The sequence below is a fragment of the Dermochelys coriacea genome, chromosome 23, assembly GCF_009764565.3.
Source record: "Dermochelys coriacea isolate rDerCor1 chromosome 23, rDerCor1.pri.v4, whole genome shotgun sequence".
Taxonomy (NCBI): Eukaryota; Metazoa; Chordata; order Testudines; family Dermochelyidae; genus Dermochelys; species Dermochelys coriacea.
The window spans coordinates 15,120,958-15,144,569 of NC_050090.1; the positions used below are offsets into that span (position 1 = coordinate 15,120,958).

Here is a 23,612-nt window from a genome sequence, read left to right on the forward strand (position 1 = left end):
CCTCCCTCGTTCTCTCTCGTTCCCCCCCTCCTCTCTTGCTCTCTCTCTCTCTCCCTCATTCTCTCTCGTTCCCCCCTCTCTCTCCTCCCTCGTTCCCACCTCTCCTCCCTCGTTCTCTATTGTTCCCCCCTCTCTCTCTCCTACCTCATTCTCTATTGTTCCCCCCTCTCTCCTCCCTCATTCTCTCTCTCTCCCCCTCGTTCCCCCCTCCTCCCTCGTTCTCTCTCGTTCCCCCCCTCCTCTCTTGCTCTCTCTCTCTCCTCCCTCATTCTCTCTCGTTCCCCCCTCTCTCCTCCCTCGCTCTCTCTTTCTCTCTCTCTCTCTCTCCTCCCTCGGTCTCTCCCCCCCCCGCATTAACATTCCGCTCCCGTCCCCACCGGCCTCCCAGACTCCGCAGCATCCAGCGCTGCGCGGCGGGGCCGGGGAAATTGCTCCGCTGCCTTCGGCCCGCGCCCCCCCCGCCCGGGCCCATGGCGAGCGCCCACTGAGTGGCCGGGGGCCGGGGACCCCCCCAGCGCCGGACCCAGGGGAGGGGGATGTTCCCTCCGCCGCGCCCGTCCGCCCCGGTGAGTGCCCGGCTCCTGCGCCGCAGGGGGGGTCACCTCGGAGCGGAGACTGGCAGCCCCCCCGCACCACCCTCTGCACCCCCCGCCCCCCTGCACCCCCGCCGCCCCATCCCCCTGCATCCCCGGGCCCCCGCCTGCACCCCCCGCCCTCCCGATCCCCCCGGCCCCCACCCTCCCCCTGCACCCCCCACTCTCCCCCGCCCCCTGCTTCCCCGGGTCACCCACCAGCCCCCCCGCCCTTCCTCCACCACCTCTCCAGCATAAACGAGCCCCACCTGCCCCCCTGCATTCCCGGCCCCCCTTGACCCCCCTGCATCCTCGGGGCCCCCACCCACCACCTGCGTCCCCGGGTCACCCACCAGCCCCCCCACCCTTCCCACACCAGCTCTCCAGCATCACCGGGCCCCCCACCCATCCTGCTGCATCCCCAGGCCACTCACCATGTCTCCAGCATCCTCGGTCCCCCCACCCAGCCCCCTCAGGCCCACCCGCCCACCCTCTATATCTCCCCCCGCCCCGCATCCCCGAGCCCCCCACCTGCCCCGCCCCCACCATCTCAGAAGCACCTTCTGGTCCCCCCACCAGCATTCCCAGGCCCCCCAGAATCCCCCCACCTGCCCCCCCAGTATCCCTGGGGCCTCTCAGAATCCTCCCAGCATCTCTTCCCCCCCCCCAGGCTCCCAGCATCCCCGGTTCCTCCCCAGCCCTCCCCCACAATATCCCCAGCTTCCCTGGACTCCCCCCACCCCCAGCATCCCCGGACCTCCCCACCAGGTTCCTTCCCCCACAAGCCTCCCCGCCACCCCCCCTCCCCCAGAATCCCCAGGCTCCTCCCCCAACCCAGCATCTCGGTGTTGCACCCCCTGCTGGCCCAACACACGCATCCCCCCCAGCCTTCCAGCTGCTTCCCCCTTCCTGCTCGCTCAGCACCCCTGCCCCCCCCGCCCCCCAGCCCGGGCCCCTCTTGTCCCAGATCCCTGGGCTTTACTGTGCAGAAGGGGGTGGCTGGGTCTTGCTCCTCCTTGGTGCACCAGTGGGGAATGGGGGGGGGGAGGATGTTAAGGTTGCGGGGGGGATCAAGGCTTGTGGACACATTGGGGGAGGAGTGTGATCCATCCAGGGGTGCTGAGCCTGCGGGCGGGGAGGGGTCTGGCCTGTAGATGGGGGAGTGACCCATGGTGGGGAGATGGGGGTTGCTGGGAGGGGACCCACTAAGGGCGGAAGCTGTGGGGGTTGGGGTTGTCCTGTCGGGGTGGGGTGGGGAAGCTGGGGGCTGGCTGGGGTGAATGTGACCCATTGGAGCGGGATCAGGGCCAGCTGGGGGGGGGTGACCCGTTGTGTGTGGGGTGTCTGGGGGTATGACCCATGATCTGAGGGATGCTGGGACACCGGGGGGGGTGACCCGTTGTGGGGGGGAAGACTGGGGGGTGACCCATGAGCTGAGGGGTGCTGGGACAGCTGGGGGGGTGCCATGTTGGTGGAGTGGGGGGCTGATCTATTGCAGGGCGGAGCTGGGGTGGTGACCTGTAGGGGAGGCAAGTTGGGGGGACATTGAGACATCTGAGGGGGTCTGTCTGGGTGGTGTTGGTGGAATTGAGTCAGTTTGGGGGGGGCAGGGGACTGGGAGGGCAGCTGGGGGCTCCTGGGCCTTCTGGTGGGCCCCAGGGGGCACTGGCTCAGAGGCTGGATTGGGGGTGGGAGAGTTTGTGTGTCTGGGGACCTGGGGGGCTGGGCCAAGTGGAAGCGCACCCTCACAGGGTGGGGGGGGAGCAGATTTTCTGTCTCCGATCCAATGGATTGGCGGGGGCAGGAGGGCCAGGGACTCCCATGGAGAGGGGTGTGATTTGGTGCAGGGGCCACAGGCCCAGCCGGGGGAGTGGGGTGTGTTAACCCCAGTCCCCCTGCAGCCCCTAGGTGCTTGCTGCAGTGACCCCCCCACTGTTTCTGGGCTGGGAAGGGTGGGGGCGGCCAGGCTGGGACTGTAGGGAGTTGTGGGGGGGGGAATGAGGGGGTCAGGTTGGGGTACCTGGGGGAGGGGAACACAGAGGAGGATGTGGGGGGGCTGAAGGGGGGGTCAGTCAGGGTAACTGGGGGAGGGGTACCCAGGGGAGGATGGGGGGGTATGGTTGGAGGTACCTGGGGAAGGGGTATACAGGGGAGGATGGGGGGGTCAGGTCAGGGGTACCTGGGGGAAGGGAACACAGGGGAGGATGAGGGGGTCAGATCAGGGGTACCTGGGGGAGGGGTACACAGGGGAGGATGGGGGGGTCAGATCTGGAGTACCTGGGGGAGGGGGAAACTGGGGAGGATGGAGGGGTCAGGTTGGGGGTACCTGGGGGAGGGGTACACAGGGGAGGATGGGGGGGTCAGGTTGGGGGTACCTGGGGGAAGGGAACACAGGGGAGGATGGGGGGGTCAGATCAGAGGTACCTGGGGGAGGGGAACACAGGGGAGGATGGAGGGGTCAGGTCGGGGGTACCTGGGGGAGGGGTACACAGGGGAGGATGGGGGGGTCAGATCAGGGGTACCTGGGGGAGGGGAACACAGGGGAGGATGGAGGGGTCAGGTCGGGGGTACCTGGGGGAGGGGTACACAGGGGAGGATGGGGGGGTCAGGTTGGGGGTACCTGGGGGAAGGTAACACAGGGGAGGATGGGGGGGTCAGGTCGGGGGTACCTGGGGGAAGGGAACACAGGGGAGGATGGAGGGGTCAGGTCGGGGGTACCTGGGGGAGGGGTATACAGGGGAGGATGGGGGGTCAGATCAGGGGTACCTGGGGGAGGGGAACACAGGGGAGGATGGAGGGGTCAGGTCGGGGGTACCTGGGGGAGGAGAACACAGGGGAGGATGGGGGGGTCAGGTTGGGGGTACCTGGGGGAGGGGTATACAGGGGAGGATGGGGGGGTCAGATCAGGGGTACCTGGGGGAGGGGAACACAGGGGAGGATGGAGGGGTCAGGTCGGGGGTACCTGGGGGAGGAGAACACAGGGGAGGATGGGGGGGTCAGGTTGGGGGTACCTGGGGGAGGGGTATACAGGGGAGGATGGGGGGGTCAGATCAGGGGTACCTGGGGGAGGGGAACACAGGGGAGGATGGAGGGGTCAGGTCGGGGGTACCTGGGGGAGGAGAACACAGGGGAGGATGGGGGGGTCAGGTTGGGGGTACCTGGGGGAGGGGTATACAGGGGAGGATGGAGGGGTCAGATCAGGGGTACCTGGGGGAGGGGTATACAGGGGAGGATGGAGGGGTCAGATCAGGGGTACCTGGGGGAGGGGTACACAGGGGAGGATGGAGGGGTCAGGTCGGGGGTACCTGGGGGAGGGGTACACAGGGGAGGATGGGGGGTCATGTCGGGGGTGGGGGGGCCGGAGTGGGGGGGATGGAGCAGTAGCCAGGGAGAAGCCAATGTACTACTCAGCAGCTGTTTCCACGGCAACTGGAGCTCATGAAAACGGGATTGGGACAGAAAATGGAAACACGGGGGGGGAGTGGGGGGGCGATGCTGCAGCAGGGCCTATCTCTGCCCCCCGCAACCAGCAATTGGTCAGGCTTCCCCTTCCCCCCGTTGCTTGGTAACGGGCCCCCCCTTAGTTAAACAGCCCCCCCTGGACTGCTGCAGTCACAACCTGACTGTCACCCCCCCAGCAAGCGCCTCTGAGACCCCCCCGCCAGGGATCTGGCTGAGATGGGAAACCCCCCCCAGTTCCAGGGACCCCCCCCAACCAACCCCGGGGTGCCGGGGAACAGAGCGGGCGGGGTGGGGGGAATCCTTCCGATTGGGGGGAGGGGCAGCTGTTGAGGATGGCCGGGGATGTTGGGAGGTTTGGGGGGAGTAGCGGGGGGGAGGGGAGGGGAAGGTAGCAGTGGGGGAGGGGTTGGGGGTCAGAGGTTGTTGGGGGTTAGTGGGAGGGACCTGGGGGCAGCAGGGAGCTGGGTGTGTTGGGGGCAGAGTATATTAGGCAGGCCTGAGATGTTTGGGACCAGATGGGGGGGGTTGCAGTGGAGGAGGGAGAGCTCAGGATCTCGGCCTCGGGAAGAGGAGATGGGGGGGAGGGGAGAGGGCTGGTGGGTCCCAGGGGCAGTGGGGGAGGGAGAATTGGGGTGTTGGGGAGGTGGCAAGGGCTGATCGGTGGGGGGGCAAGGGGAACGGTTTCTGCTCTGGGGAATTGCCCCTGGGCCCAGAGCAGGAGCCACCCCAGGCTGGCCTCACACTCCAGCAGGGGGCAGCTGTGACTGGGGGGGGGCGGGGGGATGTATGTGTCCACAGAGCCACAAGTGTGAGAAGTGACAAATCTGGGGCTAACGGAGCCTGGGGAGAAAGACTGTGGGTCGGGAGTGAGGGCCACTGGCAGGGCTGGGCTGGTCTAGCAGGGGGCTGCGAGTCAGGAGTGAGGGGCACCAGTGGGGCTGGGGGGAGCCCAGGGCTGGGCTAGTAGGGGGCTGGGCTCGGGAGTGAGGGGCACCGGTGGGGCTGGGGGGAGCCCAGGGCTGGGCCAGCAGGGGGCTGCGGGTTGGGAGTGAGGGGCACCGGCATGGCTGGGGGGGGGACAGGGCCAGGCTAGTGGGGGGCTGTGGGTCGGGAGTGAGGGGCACCGGCTTGGCTGGGGGGGGCAGGGGCTGCGGGTTGGGAATGGGGGGCTGCTGGAACCCATGTATTGTTTGGCCCTACAATTTAAATGATCTTGACCCTGGCACAGTGCCGGGGGGTGTGTGTGACTGTTGGGGGGTGTAACCGGTGGGGGCTCCCAATTCTTTGTGTGTGGGGGGGGAAGGAAGCGGCAGGGCAGGGGGTTCAAGTGAGAAGGGTGCTGGCCAAGGGTGTTTGGAGGGATCCGACAAGAACAGAGGGAAGGGTTTGGAACCCAGGCATCCTGCCGCCCCCCCCCGCCCAGCTTGGGCGGGTGTGGGGGGAGGGAGCCATGTTCTGGGAGAGCTTCTCTGCATCGTATGGCATCTGCAGGCTCCTCACGTCCCGTTTGCCAGGCAGCCCTGCTCCAGCCGCTGACATTGAGACGGGGTGGGGGGTGAGGGGGGGATGGGCCCCACAGCAAGGGAATCCCCCCCATGCCTCCTCCCCTCTTCCTCCTGCCCACCCTGACCAGCTTTACTGCCCCCCCCCCAGCCTGGAATCCTCAGTCCTGGTTCAGCACTGGCAGGGGAGGGGATTTCAGTGGGACGGAGGGGCCAGGACTCCTGGGTTCTCTCCCTGGCTCTGGGAAGGGAGTGGGGTCTGGTGGGTTAGAGCAGGGGGCACTGGGAGCCAGGACTCCTGGGTTCTCTCCCCATCTCTGCCACGGTCTCTCTGTATGACCTGTCACCCGTCTTGCCACACGGCCTTGGGTAGGGTAGAAACTAGGAGGGCTGGCCGTGGTCAGAGTTACAGAACAGCCTTCTCAGCTCCCTGCTTCCCCCCCCAGACAGGGCTGAGTAACTGCTCCACCCAACCCCACCCCGTGAAACCTAATGATCCTCCCACCCCGCCTTCCGTTCTCTGATTGTTGTTCGCTCTGCCCCCAGCGTAGCACTGCTCAGATGCTGATTCCTGGTCCAGGGCTAATCTGCTCCTGGGCATCTCACACCCCACCCCACATCTCCCGCTGAGGAGGGGAGGGGTCTGCAATGGGGAGAGGCGCGCTGCTGCACACCCCCCCCCCCCGTCTCCATGGAGGTGTTGCACACAGACCGGGGTGGGGGTGTGTGTGTGTGTGAGGTGAGGGAGATCAGGCCAGGGCTAGAACCCAAGAACCCCTCCCCTGCTCTAACCAATAGACCCCACTCCCCTCCCAGAGCCGCTGCCTGCGATCTGAGCCCCAGGGCTGTGCTGGGCCGAGGTCTCCGCACTCCCCAGTGGGATGCACTGTGTCCTGTCTGGTTGTTGCCGGGACAGGGGAGCGGCCAGCGCTCCTGTGAGGCCCTGCCAGCCCTGCAGAGCGGCAGGCCAGGGGTCTGGTGCTAAAAGAGGGAGAGATGGCGGGTGACGGGAAGCAGAAATGGGGCTGGGTATCACAGTGGGGTTGGAAGTACCCTGCGCTGCTTGGCATGCAGCCGCCGAGTGGGGAACCACCGGGTATTGGTGTGTGGGGAGCACATGAGCTGGGGATTGGGGTGTGGATATAACATGTGTTTGCCATTGAGTGCAGCGGAGGGCTGTGTGGGTAACGCACGTGTCCGACACCGATCCCAATGAGTTGTGTGTGAATATCGCGTACTGCTGGTGACCCTGTAGCTAAGACGTGTCCGACACCGATCCCAATGAGTTGTGTGTGGATAACGCATACTGCGGGTGACCCTGAAGCTAACACATGTCCGACCCTGATCCCAATGAGTTGTGTGTGGATAACGTGTACTGCCGGTGACCCTGTAGCTAAGACGTGTCCAACCCTGATCCCAATGAGTTGTGTGTGGATAACGCGTACTGCGGGTGACCCTGAAGCTAACACATGTCCGACCCTGATTCCAATGAGTTGTGTGTGGATTACGCATACTGCCGGTGACCCTGTAGCTAAGACGTGTCCGACCCTGATCCCAATGAGTTGTGTGTGGATAACGCGTACTGCGGGTGACCCTGAAGCTAACACATGTCCGACCCTGATCCCAATGAGTTGTGTGTGGATTACGCGTACTGCCGGTGACCCTGTAGCTAAGACGTGTCCGACACCGATCCCAATGAGTTGTGTGTGGATAACGTGTACTGCCGGTGACCCTGTAGCTAAGACGTGTCCAACACTGATCCCAATGAGTTGTGAGTGGATAACGCGTACTGCCGGTGACCCTGTAGCTAAGACGTGTCCGACCCTGATCCCAATGAGTTGTGTGTGGATTACGCGTACTGCCGGTGACCCTGTAGCTAAGACGTGTCCAACACTGATCCCAATGAGTTGTGTGTGGATAACGCGTACTGCCAGCGACCCTGCGGCTAACTCGTGTCCGACACCGATCCCAATGTGTTGTGTGTGGATACCGCGTACTGCTGGTGATCCTGTAGCTAATACGTGTCCGACACCGATCCCAATGAGTTGTGTGTGGATTACGCGTACTGCCGGTGACCCTGTAGCTAACTCTTGTCCGACACCGATCCCAATGAGTTGTGTGTGGATAACATGTACTGGGGGTAACTGTGTGTGGATAACGCGTATTGTTGCCATGTAGCTACTGTGTAGCTAATACGTGTCTGACATCTACCCCTGTGAGTTGCTGTGTAGATAACACATGCTGCGGGGCTCCATGTGGATAACGTGCTGCAGGTGACCCTGTAGCTAACACGGGTCTGAGATCGATCCCAATGGATTGCGTGTGGATAATATGTACTGCAGGGCATCATGTGGATAATGTGCTGCGGGTGACCCTGTAGATGACACTGAGTGTGGCTTGCTCCTCATGGGGTTGCTGTGCAGAGAATACAGCACCGGGCGACCCTGCCATGGGTTCTCTGGGCTCGCTGTAAGCTCCTGGGCCATGGCCATGTCTGTGTAACGGAGCCACCCGCGAGGCAGGGCCCGTGTTCGCCCTTGTTCCCTGGTGTACCGGTGTGTGGGGACACGTGCAAGGAAGTGCCTGGTGCCATAGGGGATGTCCCTAACCCCAGAAACATCCCCTGATAACCCAACCTCCCGCCCCAGCTAACCCCTACCCTCCTAACCCCCAACCTGAGGGCCTGAACACCCACGCTCCTAAACCTGTTAGTCCTCAAACTCCCAGCCCCCAACACCCGGCCCTGATGCCTGTAACCCCACAAATTCATTGACCCTAGTCACCAGGACTCCTGACCTCCCTAAACTCACTGTCCCCCCCGGCCCCAGATCCCCCGAGCTGCTTTCTTTAGTGCTGAGGGTCCAGGGAGGTCCCTGGTGCCCAGTGGGGGTGGGGCGGGGGGAGGTCGTTGAGGACCCGGGCCTCCTGCTCTGGCCTCCGCCCCCACCCACCCCCAGGCCCCAAATAGCCCTTGTCCTTTGCTTCCCTACCCCCCTATAACCACGCGCGGATCGGGCCATGTCCTGCTGGGTCCATGGCGTATGTAACCCAGAGCAAGTAGGGGCACCAGAGAACCCAGATTAAAAACCTTGGGGGGAACATTTGCCCCACCCACAGCCTCCTCTGACTGGTGCCAGCGGTGCCCCCTCCGCACCCTCCAGTCATGCACCCCCCCCACTGATCGATTATTTCTGTATTGAGACTCCCAGCCGCTTCCCTCTGATTAATTCGCCAGCTCCAGAACCAATTGGCTGGATAATTCATTGGATGTTTAATTAACTCATTTACGTTTTGATCCTCTGTCATCCCCCCCTGCCGCCACCTGCCTTTTCTCCCCCTTAGATGAGTTTGTGCCCAAACCGCGACAGATCCTCCCCCCGCGACAACCCCACTCCAACCCATCCTCCCCCCAGCTAATGGCTACAGGGGCGCCCACCCCTGCCTCCAGTCCATCCCCGTCTCCTTGCCCCCATCGCTGCCCACGCCAACAATTCAGAAAGGGTGAGTGAGACCCCCTGAAACCAGGCGATTTAAAAAGAAAATGAAATGTGGGGGGCACTTGCATGTCTCTTCTCCCATTTGAACCCCCCCCACACACCACCCCAGGGATGGGGTTGGAACAAGCGTGGGAAGAGGTGGAGCCTTGGGCGAGGGGCGGAGCGAGGGGGCGGAGCCTCAGGCTGGAGCTGGTGTGGAGCCCCCCTGGAGCAAACTAGAACCATGTTTCTCAGGGCCCATGGGGAGGGGGCTCTGGGATTGTGGCTGAAGCAGCCGTAGTGGGGCTGCTGCATATTATTGTTTCCCGTAGTACCTGGGTCTAGGTGCTCCGGTCGTGAGCCAGGTCCCCATTGCGCTGGGTGTGTTCACACAGCACAAAACGGCACAGCCTGCCCCAGGGAGCCTGCAAATAAAATACGAGATGAGACCATGGAGGGCGGGGGAGTACAAATAAACAACGAAAACCTGGGGCTTGTTTAGTCTGGAGAAGAGAAGCCGGAGCGGGGACGCGAGAACAGTTTGCAAGTACAGAAAAGGGTGTTACAAGGAGGAGGGAGAAGAATTGTTCTTTTGAACCTCTGAGGACCGGACAAGAAGCCATGGGCTTAAATTGCAGCCAGGGCAGTTCAGGTTGGACGTTAGGAAGAACTTCCGAGCTGTCAGGGTGGCGAAGCACCGGAATAAATTGCCCAGGGCAGTGGTGGAATCTCCGTCCCTGGGGATTTTTAAGAGCGGGTTGGACAAACCCGTCAGGCACGGTCTAGAGCAGTGGCTGTCAACCTTTGCAGGTGACTATACCCCTTTCAGGAGGCTGATTTGTCTTGCGTACCCCAAGTTTCCTCCCACTTAAAAATGACCTGCTTACAAAACCAGACACAGAAACGCAGAAACATCCCAGCCACACTTGGAGGGAGAAATGGCCGACTTTCTCATTTTTACCGTAAACTTATAAAAGAAATCCATTGGAATATAAACACTGTACTGACATTTCAGTGTCTAGTGTACAGAGCAGTATAAACGAGCTGTGGCCTGTAGGAAATTTGAGTGTGTGCGGACTTTGCTAGTGCTTTTTGCATCGCCTGTTGTAAAACTAGGTGAATCTCTAGAGGAGTTGACGTACCCAGTGGAAGACCTCTGCGTACCCCCAGGGGGATGTGTCCCCCTGGTTGAAAGTCACTGCAATACTTAGTCCTGCCTTGAGGGCAGGGGCCCAGACTAGATGACCTCTTGAGGTCCCTTCCTGTCCTGTGAGACAACGGTGGTCGGCATGGTGCGTGGTGATGTAGGCTGCGTGTTGCTGGGGTTTTGTTGGCGACCGGCAAAGGAGAGTTTTGAGGAAGTACCGGGGCACTGCTGGGCTCTTTCATCTGGCGGGGGAATGCCGAACGAGAACTGCGGGATGGGAGCTGATGCCAGATGAAAAAGGAGGGTTGTATTTTTAAACATAAGGGGTCCGGGGGAGGAAGGAGCTGAACAACACCCCCCCCGGCTCCCAACGGTGGGGCTCCCGATCTCAGCTGGTGTGACGGGGGCCCTGATCTCGGTCGGGGTCTTGAGGCACTGCTGCAAGACACGAAATAAGACTTGAGGCAGAGATGAGTCTGCAGGGGATTTTAGAGGGGAGGGGCGCAGGTTGGTTGGGAGTCTTGTGGTATTTTGGGTTTCCTAAAGTGCTAGGTGCTGGAGTCCTGGGATTTAAGGAGTATCAGGAATTAGGGGGTGGGAAAGAGAAGTTTACAAACAGGACCCAAACAGGACCTGAAAACAGAAGACGAATTAAATGAACTCAGTATTTATCATATTGCCTCTATATAAATCCATGGTACTCACACACCTTGAATACTGTGTGCGGATGTGGTCACCCCATCTCAAAAAAGATATATGGGAATTGGAAAAGGTTCAGAAAAGGGCAACAAAAATGATCAGGGGTCTGGAACGGCTTCCACATGAGGAGAGATTAAGAAGACTGGAGCTTTTCAGCTTGGAAAAGAGACGACTAAAGGGGGATACGATTGAGGTCTATAAAAGCATGACTGGTGTGGAGAAAGTAAATGAGGAAGTGTTATTTACTCCTTCTCATAACACAAGAACTAGGGGTCACCCAATGAAATTAACAGGCACCAGGTTTAAAACAAACAAAAGTATTTCTTCACCCAACACACAGTCAACCTGTGGAACTCCTTGCCCGGGGATGTTGTTGTCATGGACTCACAGGTTGTGCCCACTCTTGGCCCTGTGCGGTCCCTGGGGGGAACCCCCTTCAGTGCAACAGCCCTTCTCGGGGGTCCACTCTCTCTCTGGGGTTAGGCCCCTCCGCCTCCTGGAACCGCACCTCTCTGAGCCTTAGCACGCCTGTCTCTCACTGTGGGCCCCCGCAGGGAGTCCCCTCGCTCTGGACCCCTGGGGTCTCCACTCCAGAGGGAATAATACCCCCCTGTTCTCTAGCCCGGAGCGACTCTCAGCCAGCATAAAACAGGAGGGTTTATTGAGTATCTGAACCCAGCACAGGAAACTCTCCGGGCCTCAGGCCTGGCCTCCCTCAGCACAGCACATCTAGGTCTCTCCTGCGGCCAGGGGGGCTCTGCCTGCTCCACTCTCCAGCCCCGAGCCCCACTGCTTCCAGCCGATCATCCTGTAACATCTTCCCCCAACAGCTCCTCCCCCATCCTTTGTCTTCTGTCCCAGGTAAACAGGTCACCTGGGGTCCTCTTTCCTCAGCCCTTTGTCCTCCCACTGGCCAGAACTGGCTGACTGCCAAGCTGGGGTGGGCCTCTTAGTCTCCAGGTCTCCAGTTGTTAGGGTCCCCCCATCTTCAGGCTATTGTCGGTGGGTCCCAGCTGCTAAGCATGGTCACACCTGGTCCTATGCACCAACAAACCCTCTCCCACCACCTCGTTAAACGTGCAGCACACAGGGAAACTGAGGCGCGCGCACGCTATTCATGTAAAACACGAATCTCGAGATTTGTAAGCCAATCTCTTGATTTCTGTGGCCTGACCCATGATTTACAAGCATGGGGAGACTGACAAGATCGAAGTGCCCTCACGGTATTTGCAGTCAAAGTGTTTGCGGGAAAGTGGGCTGAGAAGTGCTTTGGTCTGCCATCACGGATGGGATAAATGGGGGCCAGTCGAGGGCTCAACAGCACATGGGAGAGATCAGCCATGGGGCTGCTCCCACGGAGTCAGACAAGCAGCCTGGTTGTGGTTTAAAGAAGGTGAAAAAGAAACGAGGATGCAGCGTCGCCAAGCCAGAGTTTAAAAAAAAACTTCTCTGTGTCTTGTGGTGTCTGAGCCTTAAGGCTGTGCTCGAATCAGCTTTCCAAGTCCTTTTCTGCAGCTGCATGGGTGAGAAAATGACTCTCTTTTGAAAAAGTGGTCGCAGAGTAACTCACGTCATCCCCTGACTCTGGGAGCTGGGGCTTTACGAAACACACCTTTGCTCAGGGTGATGCCCCCCTTGGTTCAGCTTCTTCTGTGCTGGGGGTGGGAGTTTGACCATGGTTCTGTCAGTGGGAATGGGCCCCAGATTCCCAGCACCTGATCTCCGATCCCCAGCCTGGGTTGGGATTCCCTCAGGAAAAAAAAATCTCAGAATTCGGTTGAGTCTGAATCTGTTGTTATGTGTCTTTATGGTAGCCCCAAATGAGATCAGCCTCAACTCCCGTGCCAGGCGTTATGCAATCCCAGACCATACAATCCATATTCATAAAAATTGGAGTGATTTTTGGATGGCAAATGGTTGGATTTGGATGTTGTGGTCTTAGGCTTCTCACGGCTGCTTTTCCATGAATTGCGCTTGATTAAGGGGAGCTGGCCTGGTGGTGCGAGGGGGGTGTCAGGGTGTGGGAGATGCTGTTCCTGTGTCCTGAGAACTTTATCACTCTCCCGGGGGGTGCATGTGGGGACAGGCCTGGAGCAAGCAGGGCCCCCAGTCTGAATCCTGCCCAGTCAAGCAGAAGCTAAAAGCTGTTTCCACTTCCTGGCTGCTTGGGGTCCCCTTGGGGAGATGGGTTTGGTAGGGCGCCTCCCTCTCCAGAGATGGGTGAGAGCTGGCAAAACTGTTTCATTCCCCCCCCCCATGCACCCACTCTGTGTGTGTTTAAAAAATCATCAGACACAGCTGGGAACATGATTACAACAACAATTCAGAGACTCTCCTGATTCGGGTGAGGGTCTCCTCACATTTTGGGGTCCCCTGGCCCACATGGGAAGTAACTTTCAAAAATGGATAAGGGCTGGCTTCCCAAAAGGTACTTTGGCGCATCGATACCTAATCCGCGGCCTTGGTCTGCACGAGGATTTGATAGCGGCGTCGCTCAGGGGAGCGAAAACTCCACCCTGCTCTGAGACACGGGTCTGGATGGACTGAAGCTCTGGTGTAGACGGCGCTACGTCGCCGGGCGAATCCAGCTGAGCTAGCTCCTGCCTCTTGGCGGTGTGGATTACCTCTGCTGACAGGAGAATTGGCGTAGGTTGTGGCTACAGTGGCGCCGCACAGTTTTAAGTGCAGACAAGCCCACCACCTAGTGTGAACTTCAGCTCCCCGGCTCTCTGTACGATGCGTGGGGAGAGTTAGACGCCTAACAGTGTGTCTACACTTAAAACGATACTGCCTGGTGCTGTGTAGACGCGACCTACGCTGGTGAGGGGCTACCTAGGTCGGCAGAAGAAGTCGCACCCAGCACTGGTGTGGGCTGGGGGGTGTGGCTGGTCTAGTGCCGTCTCTCGGGGAGGGGGGAGATTTTTCACACCGGAGGGACGCAGCCAGACCGACGTGAGCTCTTACTGCAGAGCAGACCCAGGAAAGGGATCAAGTGGGGAAACACCAGGGAAGCAGAGGAGCCTTTTGTCCTTTACGTTGGCACAAGAACCCGCCGTTGAGTAAATTTAGGCCCTTCCGGTCCTGTGTGGAGATGGCTCCTCAGAAGCCAGCAAGCTGAGCATGAGTGAAACGCAGAGCTGGGGCGGACGGGTGGCCCCTGGTTGATGGGCCAGGGGGATGCTGGGCAGCGAATGCTCTCCCGGAGGATGCGGGAGCCCGTCCTTGCTTGCTCTCCGCTTTCGAGTGAGCGGCACATCCTGTTACAGCCAGCAGGCTGGTGCCGGGGGCATGCGTCGGTCTGCGTTGCTCGGTGCTCGAAGAGCATTGTGACCCCGTTCCCTAGGGGCCTGTGTCCTGCTCCCAGTCGAGGGGCCCGCATCAAACAAAACTCCGAAGCCATGCGGGCGCTTTGGGAAATGTGACCCAGCTCATGGCAAGTTTCAGAGTAGCAGCTGTGTTAGTCTGTATTCGCAAAAAGAAAAGGAGGACTTGTGGCACCTTAGAGACGAACAAATTTATTTGAGCATAAGCTTTCGTGAGCTACAGCTTCATCATCCAATGCATCCGATGAAGTGAGCTGTAGCTCACGAAAGCTTATGCTCAAATAAATTTGTTAGTCTCTAAGGTGCCACAAGCTCATGGCAACTATAGCATCCTCTAGCCTGGCTGCCTACGGAGCCCTCGGCCGGGGAACGTCACCCAGTGACTCCAGCATCCAGCCCATATCAGGTGGTCGAGCTAGAGAGGCACTTTTAAAGAGCGGGACCCAGTCCTGAGCTGGCATGGCACTAGGGGTCTTGTTTCTGGTCCTGGGTTCAAAACCCCAAGGTCGCTAGAGGAAGCAAAGACCAGTGATTTGGGCCCTGGCCTTGGGCTTGGCGGATCCGGGTGCAAGTCCCTGCTTTTCTGTTGACTTCTAGTGTGATCTTAGGCTCCTCCTTTGCCTTCCCTCTGCCTCAGTTTCCCATCTGTACACGGGGCTAGTGGTGCTGCCCTGCCTCCTGTGGGGTTGCGAGGAGAAACACCTTAAAGAACGAGTCACCCAGATCCTATGGTGATGGGGGCCATAGCAGTCACTAATCTGACCGTGTGGTTGGGGGGAAGTGCCGGTGAGCAGCCAGTTACTCTGAGAGCCGAAGGCAAAGAGGCAGCCCGCCATTGAGCAGGGTTTTTTCTCTCTCTCTCTTTAAAAAAGGATCGGGTGATTTTTAAGCCACGCGCTCAGTTTTTGAGGCCTGGAAGCGTGGGGGTGTGTGTATCCGAGGATGGGTTGTTGTAAGCCCCACTGCTGGGTACGGTTGGAGGCCTGACACTGGGATAGATGGGCCCCTGCCCTCTGGCCCAGCCTGGTGATTCCTGGAGTGCTACATTTTTATTCTCTTGGACATGTCCTGATTGGAGTTGGCATGAAGGGGAGTGGAGGGGGCAAGGGATGGAGCTGGGGGGGGGCAGGAGAGCAAGCTGGGGAGGAGAGATAGGGAGGGTTGGAGAAAGGGGAGGGGGAGGAAGGTGCCGTGGGGGCCAGGGGAGGCTCCCTGGACTTGGGGGTGGTGAGGGGAAGTTGCCTGGGGGGTGGGAAGAACTGGGGGGGGGAGGTGCCCTGGGCTTGGGGGGAGGAACTGGGAGGGAGGCGCACTGGGCTGGAGAGAGGTGCGGGGGGTGGGGTGGGGGAGTTGCCTGCGGGTGGGAGGAAGCAAGGGTGGGAGATGCCCGGGGGGGGAGGTACCGGGGAGGGAGGTGCCTGGGTATGAGTGGAACCGTGGGAGGGGGGAGTGCCGGGGGTGGGGGGAGGAACGGGGGGGGAAGGTGCCCGGGGATCGCAGGAACCGGGGTGGGGGGAAGGTGCCCGGGGCTGGGGGGCGGGGAGCAGCGCGCAGGGCCCTGCACCGCCGTGTGACTGGAAACCCTAATTAGCGCCCGGGGCCAGTCGGGAGCGGGGTTTTGGGGGGGGCCGGCTGGCGGGGGGGTTACGGAGGCGGCGGAAGGAGGGAAGGGAGCAGCGTCGGGGGAGGAGGGACGGAGGCGCGTAGTGTCGTCGGAAGACGGGCAGGATCCGGGGTCGGAGCAGGGGGAAGAAGCAGGATCGGAGGGACCAGGGCTGGGGGGGCCACTCCGATGCCCCCCCCAAGGTGCAGATCCCTCCCTCCAGCCCCGCATCCCTCCCCGCATCCCTCCATCCTGCATCCCTCCCTGCACCTCCTGCCCCCCCTCCCGGCTTGGAGCGCCGCCCCCCACCCGAGCCAGGCGAGGCGCTGGTGGGGGGGGGGGGAGAAGGGGAGCGCAGCCCATGCCGACCCATTGAGGTGTGTGTGTGGGGGGGGTCTCCTTCCTTTTTTCCTCCACTGAAGCCCCTCCCCGCACTGATCCGTCCCCCCATCTCCTCTCCCTCCTGCCCCCCAGCTGCTTCTAATCCTCCCTGTCCTCAGGCTGGTATCTTCTCCACGGGGGGGGGCGAGCTGATAGGCCCCAGAATAGCACGTGTGTGAGTGTGAGTGTGAGTGTGAGAGAGATCAGTGGATTTGCGGTCAAGCTGTTTGGGGGGGTGGTGTACTGGGGCTGGAGGGTGTAGGCTGTGTGGGCGGGGGAGGGGCTGTATATAGGCGCTGGGGGTCGGGGGAGGGGCTGTATATAGGTGCTGGGGGGTGAAGGCGTTGTGGGGTGGGGGAGGGGCTGTATATAGGTGCTGGGGTGAAGGTGCTGAGGGGTGGGGGAGGGGCTGTATATAGGTGCTGGGAGGCAAAGGCGCTGTGGGGTGGGGGAGGGGCTGTATATAGGTGCTGGGAGGCAAAGGCGCTGTGGGGTGGGGGAGGGGCTGTATATAGGTGCTGGGGGTGAAGGCGTGGCGTGGCGGGGGAGGGGTTGTATATAGGTGCTGGGGGTGAAGGCTGTGTGGGGCAGGAGAGGGGCTGTGCATTGGGGCTGGGAGTGGGCGGGTGTAGGCTGTACTGGTTAGGGAGGGGACATGTCTGTACAGTGGATGTGTGTGTGGGGGTGTATTGGGGATGGAGGGTGTGGGGCCTATATGGGACGGGGGGACGTGTATTGGGTTCAGGGTCCCCTGTGCAGGGTGGGGGACGGGTGGGTAGAGTGGATGTGGGGAGGTGTATTGGGGATGGAGGGTGTGGGGCCTATATGGGACGGGGGGGACGTGTATTGGGTTCAGGGTCCCCTGTACAGGGTGGGGGACGGGTGGGTAGAGTGGATGTGGGGGGGTGTATTGGGGATGGAGGGTGTGGGGCCTGTATGGGACAGGGGGGACGTGTATTGGGTTCAGGGTCCCCTGTGCAAGGTGGGGGACGGGTGGGTAGAGTGGATGTGGGGGGGTGTATTGGGGATGGAGTGTGTGGGGCCTGTACGGGGCAGGGGGGACGTGTATTGGGATCAGGGTGCCCTGGGCGGGTGGGGGAGGGGTGTGGACATGTGGATATTTGGGGCAGGGCATGTATGTGGGGTTCAGAGGGAGTAATACGGGAGGCATGGATTTGCTGCTGGGTGGGGTGGGGGGCAGTTGCTCCCCACACAAGACCCTCCCTGAGGAACACAACCCTGCATGAGCTTCTGCCCTTTCAAAATGGGTTGGGGCGGGCAGGGGTGTTCCCCCTCTGGGCATTGGGGGATGAGGGGGGAGGGGCTCCCCCAGGTTGTGAGCGGGATCGGGGGGCGGCTCTGTCCTGTGATCCATGGGACGCCACTGGCAGCACAGAGAGAGAGCGCGGGTCAGATTCTTTGTCGATTCACCGAGTGCTCGCCGGGGCTGGTACTGTATCTTATTTTCGAGGGGCGGGGGTATCTGCACAGTTCCAGGTGCAATGGGTGCCCCCAAGCTCTGTCGGGGAGATGGTCTAGCATGATGTGGGGGGGCCTAATCTCAGTCCAGTTCTCTGTGTAGTGCTCAGTGTGACGGGGGGTCCAGATCTTGGGTGGGGGTGCACATTTGGGCAGCAGCTGGGGACCCTGATCTCTGGGTGCTGTGCACTGACTGTGGTTTGGGATCCTGTAGGAAAAGATGTGAGATTAGATCCTAGTTCAGACCTCCCGGGCTGGTCTGAGCCGGGGGGGGGGGAGGGCAGAGTTAAGTCCCTTTTATTAACCCTTGATTTCCCCCACCTTTTGTGGGGCTTGCCTTTGCCACCTTAACGCTCTTCTGATGTCATTCTTTGTTTCATTTCCTAGGTTGTTAACAATAAACTGGGGTGGGGGGAAGGGGGGAACAGAAAGAAATTTCCTTCTGTGGATCCCACAAGGGTCATCAGCTGGGCTGGGCCCTTTGAGCTCCACTCCTGGGTTTGGTTGCAGATTCTGGAGAGGCTGCGCTGGTCTCCTGCCCCCCGCTCCTCTCCCCTCTGCCAGCCGGCCGGGGCTGAGAGAGAGCCCCCGGGGTGAGGGCATCTGGGCTCTGAGCTCTGGGGCCTGATGCCACCCACCTGGGCAGCCTGGAGGAGCGGCAGCTATAGGGAAAGACTGGCTGGGCCCGCAGCCAGCCAGCTCCGTGGGGCAGGAGTAGAGGTGAAAGTAAGAGGGTCCGGTCCGGTCCGGTGGACCGGTAAGGGCCGTTTCACAGCTGACCGTACCGGCAGCTTCCCTGGGGCAGCTTCCCTGGGGTCCGGCCATTTAAAAGGGCTCAGGGCTCCCAGCAGTGGCCGGAGCCCCGGGGCACTTTAAATTGCTGCGGGCTGCGCTGAAGGGCTTGCTGGGGGAGTCTGGCCCCAGCCCTGCCCCTTCCGCTTGAGCCACCCCCCCGCCCCCACCTTGCCACCCCATGTAGCGGTAAGTCTCTTAAGTTACTTTCACCCCTGGGCAGGTGCATACTTTGTGGAGCTGGTATGGACGGCTGTGGAGCTGGAGCATGCTCAGTGCAGCTTTCAGGGAGCGCTGTGGGGCTGGAGCAGGCTCAGGGAGGTTGTTGAGCTCTGTGGGGCTGGAGCAGGCTCAGTGCAGCTTTCAGGGAGCTCTGTGGGGCTGGAGCAGGCTCAGGGTAGACACAGTTTTTGGACAATTTAGCAGCCAGACACGGTCTTGAGAGAGGGCGCAAGCCAGAGACACCTAATAAACATTCTCTAAACTTAGGCCAATGATCCCTCCTCCCCCACAAGGAAAACAACCCCCCCTGCATAAAGAACACAAAGAAACAAAACCCCCGCAAGCGTAAAATGAATGCAGGCAGACGTCCAGCCGCAGCACGGGGGCCCATCCGGTTTATTGCGCTGAACGCAGCATGTCCGGTTACCCGCCGTGTGGGCAGAGGGCGGACATGGGCGTTCGGTGCCAGCAGCTCATGACCTCAGAGACCGAGGACGGGCTCTGGAGGCCAGAGCGGCTGAACTGGAGGAGCTAAGGGAGATGGAGAGGGACCTAGACTTTCACCCACCCCTGGTCTGACACCCTCTGTGCTGTGGAGGAGGATGAAAGTCTTGGGGAAGGAGAACATCTATCTGGAGCAGAGGGAAACAATCCAGTAGCTGGGACCCTCCCTCCAGATGATCATGGGATAGGGTGACCAGCTGTCCCGTTTTTAAAGGGACAGTCCCGTTTTTTAGGACTTTTTCTTATACAGGTGCCTAGTACCCTCCACCCCCTGTGCAGGTTTTTCACAGTTGCTATCTGGTCACCATATCATGGTGTCTTCTTGCACTGAGGGTTCCCCTCCGGTTCCCAGTTATTAGGAAGAGACAGGTAGTACTCATGGGAGATTTGAGCATTAGAAATATAGATAGTTGGGTTTTCGATGACTGGGAGAACCGCATGGTGAATTGGCTGCGGGTGCGGACCTCTCGAGACATCTGGACAGGCTTACGTGCGGTGCTGGGGAGGAGCCAGTGGTCGTGGTACATGTAGGTACCAATGACACAGGGAAGGGTAGGAGAGAGGTCCTGGAGGCCAAATGTAGGCTGCTAGGTAAGAGGTTGAAGTCCAGGACCTCCATGGTCACATTCTCTGAAATACTCCCAGTTCCACGTGCAGGGCCAGTTAGACAGAACTGCAGGGTCTCAATGCGTGGATGAGACGATGGTGTAGGGAGGAGGGGTTTAGGTATATCAGGAACTAGGGGACCTTTTAGGAAAGGAGGTGTCTGTACAGGAAGGATGGGCTCCACCTAAACCAAAATGGAGCCAGATTCCTGGCATGTCAAATTAAAAGCTACCTACAGGAGGGTTCCAAAGAGGATGGAGCTCGGCTGTTCTCAGTGGTGGCAGATGACAGAACGAGGAGTAATGGTCTCAAGTTGCAGTGGGGGAGGTCATGGTTATATATTAGGAAACACTATTTCACTAGGAGGGTGGTGAAGCACTGGAATGGGTTACCTAGGGAGGTGGGGGAATCTCCTTCCTTAGAGGTTTTTAAGGCCCGGCTTGACAAAGCCCTGGCTGGGATGATTTAGTTGGGGTTGGTCCTGCTTTGAGCAGGGGGTTGGACTAGATGACGTCCTGAGGTCCCTTCCAACCCTGTGATTCTAGAGTTTTAAAACTAAGGGCCAACTGGTGTGGAGGTGCATGTGGTTTGGACAGACATATCCTTAGGGGAGGATCTATTTACTAGGATAGAAAGATTCCCTTTTAAGAGGAGCGGACAGAAGTCAATAAAGTACAGGTAGGAACTGAAGAGAAACAGTCAAACGTGAGCGTCCCCTTTGATTACCCCACAGGAAGGCAGGCAACTAAATATTGACCAGTCTTATAAATGCAAGGATTCTAAGAACTAAGATGGGTGAACTTGAGTGCCTGGCATTGTGAGGCTATTGATATACCAGACATTATCATCAATTGATGGATTGATGATAATCGATGTGACCTGGGAAGATGGACTAAAAATATATCAGAATGACAGAATAGGTGGTGCTGGGATGGGAGGGCAGAGCTATATGGGAAAGAAAACATTGAGTGATATAGTAAAAATCTTAAATTAATCAAAGTGTCCCATCAATCCTATATTGATAGCAATTCCATGCTTGAATAACAAGCATATAGCCGCAGGAAGATATGACTGACCACTTGACCAGGACAGTGATAGTGACTCAGGGGGATTAGAGAGGCTACAGAAACAGAAAACCCAATAATAACGGGGGATTTCAGCTAGCCCCATACTACCTGGGCACATGCTACCTCAGGTTGGGATGCAGAGATAACATTTCCAGACACCCTAAATGACTGCTTCTTGGAGCAGCTAGTCCTGGGACCCACAAGGGAGAGGCGATTCTTGATTTAGTCCTGAGTGGTGTACAGGATCTAGTCCAAGATAGGATGTCCTGATTTTATAGGGACAGTCCTGATCATTTGGGGCTTTTTCTTATATTGGCGCCTGTTACCGCCCACCCCCGTCCCGATTTTTCACACTTTTTATCTGGTCACTCTAGTCCAAGAGGTGAATGCAACTAACCCGCTCGGTAATAGCGACCAAATGTAATTAAATTTCACATTCTTGTAGGGGAAAAATACCAAAAAAAAGAAAAAGGCACCACACTAATATTTAACTTCAAAAAGGGGAATTATGCAAAAATGAGGAGGCTAATTAAATGGCAAGGAAAAAGAACAGTCACCAGGGTGAAATGCTTGCAAGCTGCATGGAAACTTAAAAAAAACCCCACCTTAAAAGAGGCTTAAACTGTATATATATATCAGATTTAAAACACACACACACAGAAAGAGTAAGAGGACCAAAAAGTGCCACCATGGCTAAACATCAAAGTAAGAGAGGCGATTAGAAACAAAGAGACATCTTTTAAAAATTGGAAGTCAAATCCTCCTGAGGAAAAGAGAAAAGAACATAAACCCTGTGTCAAGTCAAGTGTAGAAGTGTAATTAGGCAGGCCAAAAAAGAATTTGAAGAGCAACTAGCAAAAGACACAAAAAACTAAAAAAAACCTAAAATAAATAAATAAAAATGTTTTCTGTAAGTATATCAGAAGCAGGAAGCTTGGACAACTGGGGTGCTAAAGGAGTACTCAAGGAAAACAAGACTGTTATGCCAAAGCTAAATGAATTCTTTCCACTGGTTTTTGCTGCAGAGGGGATGAGGGAGGTTCCCACACCTGAGCCGTTCATTTTAGGTGACGAATCTGAGGAACTGTCCCAGATTGAGGGTGGTTTTGGAGCAATTCAATAAATGAGACAGTAATAGGTCCGGATGGGATTCATCCACGAGTTCGTAAGGAAGTCAAATATGAAATTGCAGACCTACTAACTGCGGTATGTAACCTATTGCTTAAATCAGCCTCTGTACCGGACGACTGCAGGAGAGCTATTGTAACACTGATTTTTAAAAAGGGCTCCAGAGGTGATCCTGGCAATAACAGGCCAGTGAGCCTAACTTCAGTACTGGGCAAATTGGTTAAAACTATAATAAAGAACAAAATTACCAGACATACAGATGAACATGATATGGTGGGGAAGAGTCAACACAACTTTTGTAAGAGGAAATCACGCCTCACCAATCTATTAGAATTCTTTGAGGGGGTCAACCCACGTGGACAAGGGTGATCCAGTGGATGTGGTGTACTTAGACTTTCAGAAAGCCTTTGACAAGGTCCCTCACCAAAGGGTCTTAAGCAAAGTAATCAGTCATGGGGGTAAGAGGGAAGGTCCTCTCATGGATCAGTAACTGGTTAAAAGATGGTAGAAATAAAGAGTCTGTTTTCACAGTGGAGAGAAATAAATAGCGGGGGCCCCCCAAGGATCTGTGCTGGGACCGGTGCTACTTAACATACTCATACATTAACAGGAAAGACGGGTGGCAAAGTTGGCAGATGATACAAAATTACTCATGATCGTTAAGTTCAAAGCAGACTGCGAAGAGTTACAAAGGGATCTCACAAAGCTGGGTGACTGGGCAAGAAAATGGCAGATGAAATTCAATATTGATAAATGCAAAGTAATGCACGTCGGCAAACAGAATCCCAACTCCACATCCAAAACGAGGGGGTCTAAATTAGCTGGTACCACTCAGAAAGAGATCTTGGAGTCATTGTGGAGAGTTCTCTGAAAACATCTGCTCAATGTGCCATGGCATGCAAAAAAGCGAACAATGTTGGGAACCCTAAGAAAGGGACAGATAATAAGACAGAAAAGATCATAATGCCTCAATATACATCCATGGTATGCCCACACTGGGAATACAGTGTGCAGTTCTCATCGACCCATCTCAAAAAAGGATATATTAGAATTGGAGACTGTGCAGAGAAGGGCAACAAAACTGATTAGGGGCACGGAACAGCTTCCGTGTGAAGAGAGATTAATAAGACTGGCACTGCTCAGTTTATAAAAGAGACGACTAAGGATGGGGGACAAGACAGAGATCTGTAAATCATGACTGGCGTGGAGAAAGGGAACCGGGAAGTGTTATTTAGGCCTTCACATAACACAAGAACCAGGGCGTCATCCCATGAAATGAACAGGCAGCAGGTTTAAAACAAACATAAGGCAGTATTTCTTCACACAACACACAGCCAACCTGTGGAACTTGCTGCCAGCAGATTTGAAGGCCAAAAGTATAACTGGGTTCAAAAAAGAATTAAATAAATTTATGGCTATTAGCCAGGATGGCCAGGGAGGCAACCCTATACTCTGGGTGTCCCCAAACCTCTGACTGCCAGGAGCTGGGAACGGGCGACGGGATGAATCACTCGATAAATTGCCCTGTTCTATTCATTCCCTCTGGGGCACCTGGCACTGGTCACTGTCAGAAGACAGGATCCTGGGCTAGATGGCCTAGGGGTCAGATCCATTATGGCCATCCTTACATGTGAACAACAATTTTCAGA

General features: G+C 57.9%; 1 protein-coding gene across 3 annotated transcripts in view; it reads left to right on the top strand.

The window, feature by feature from the left end:
* Positions 1 to 358: 358 nt before the first annotated feature.
* The window catches only part of LRRC4B (leucine rich repeat containing 4B), a 34,977-nt gene continuing 11,723 nt past the window's right edge, over positions 359 to 23,612 (top strand). The window contains exon 1 of one of the 3 annotated variants that reach the window (XM_038381734.2): positions 359 to 566. The gene's annotated coding sequence lies outside the window, so the exon portion shown is untranslated. Of the gene's footprint in view, positions 567 to 15,864; positions 15,988 to 16,139; positions 16,162 to 23,612 lie in introns of those variants that run through there. The other 2 variants (XM_038381735.2, XM_038381736.2) reach the window with 2 other exon arrangements.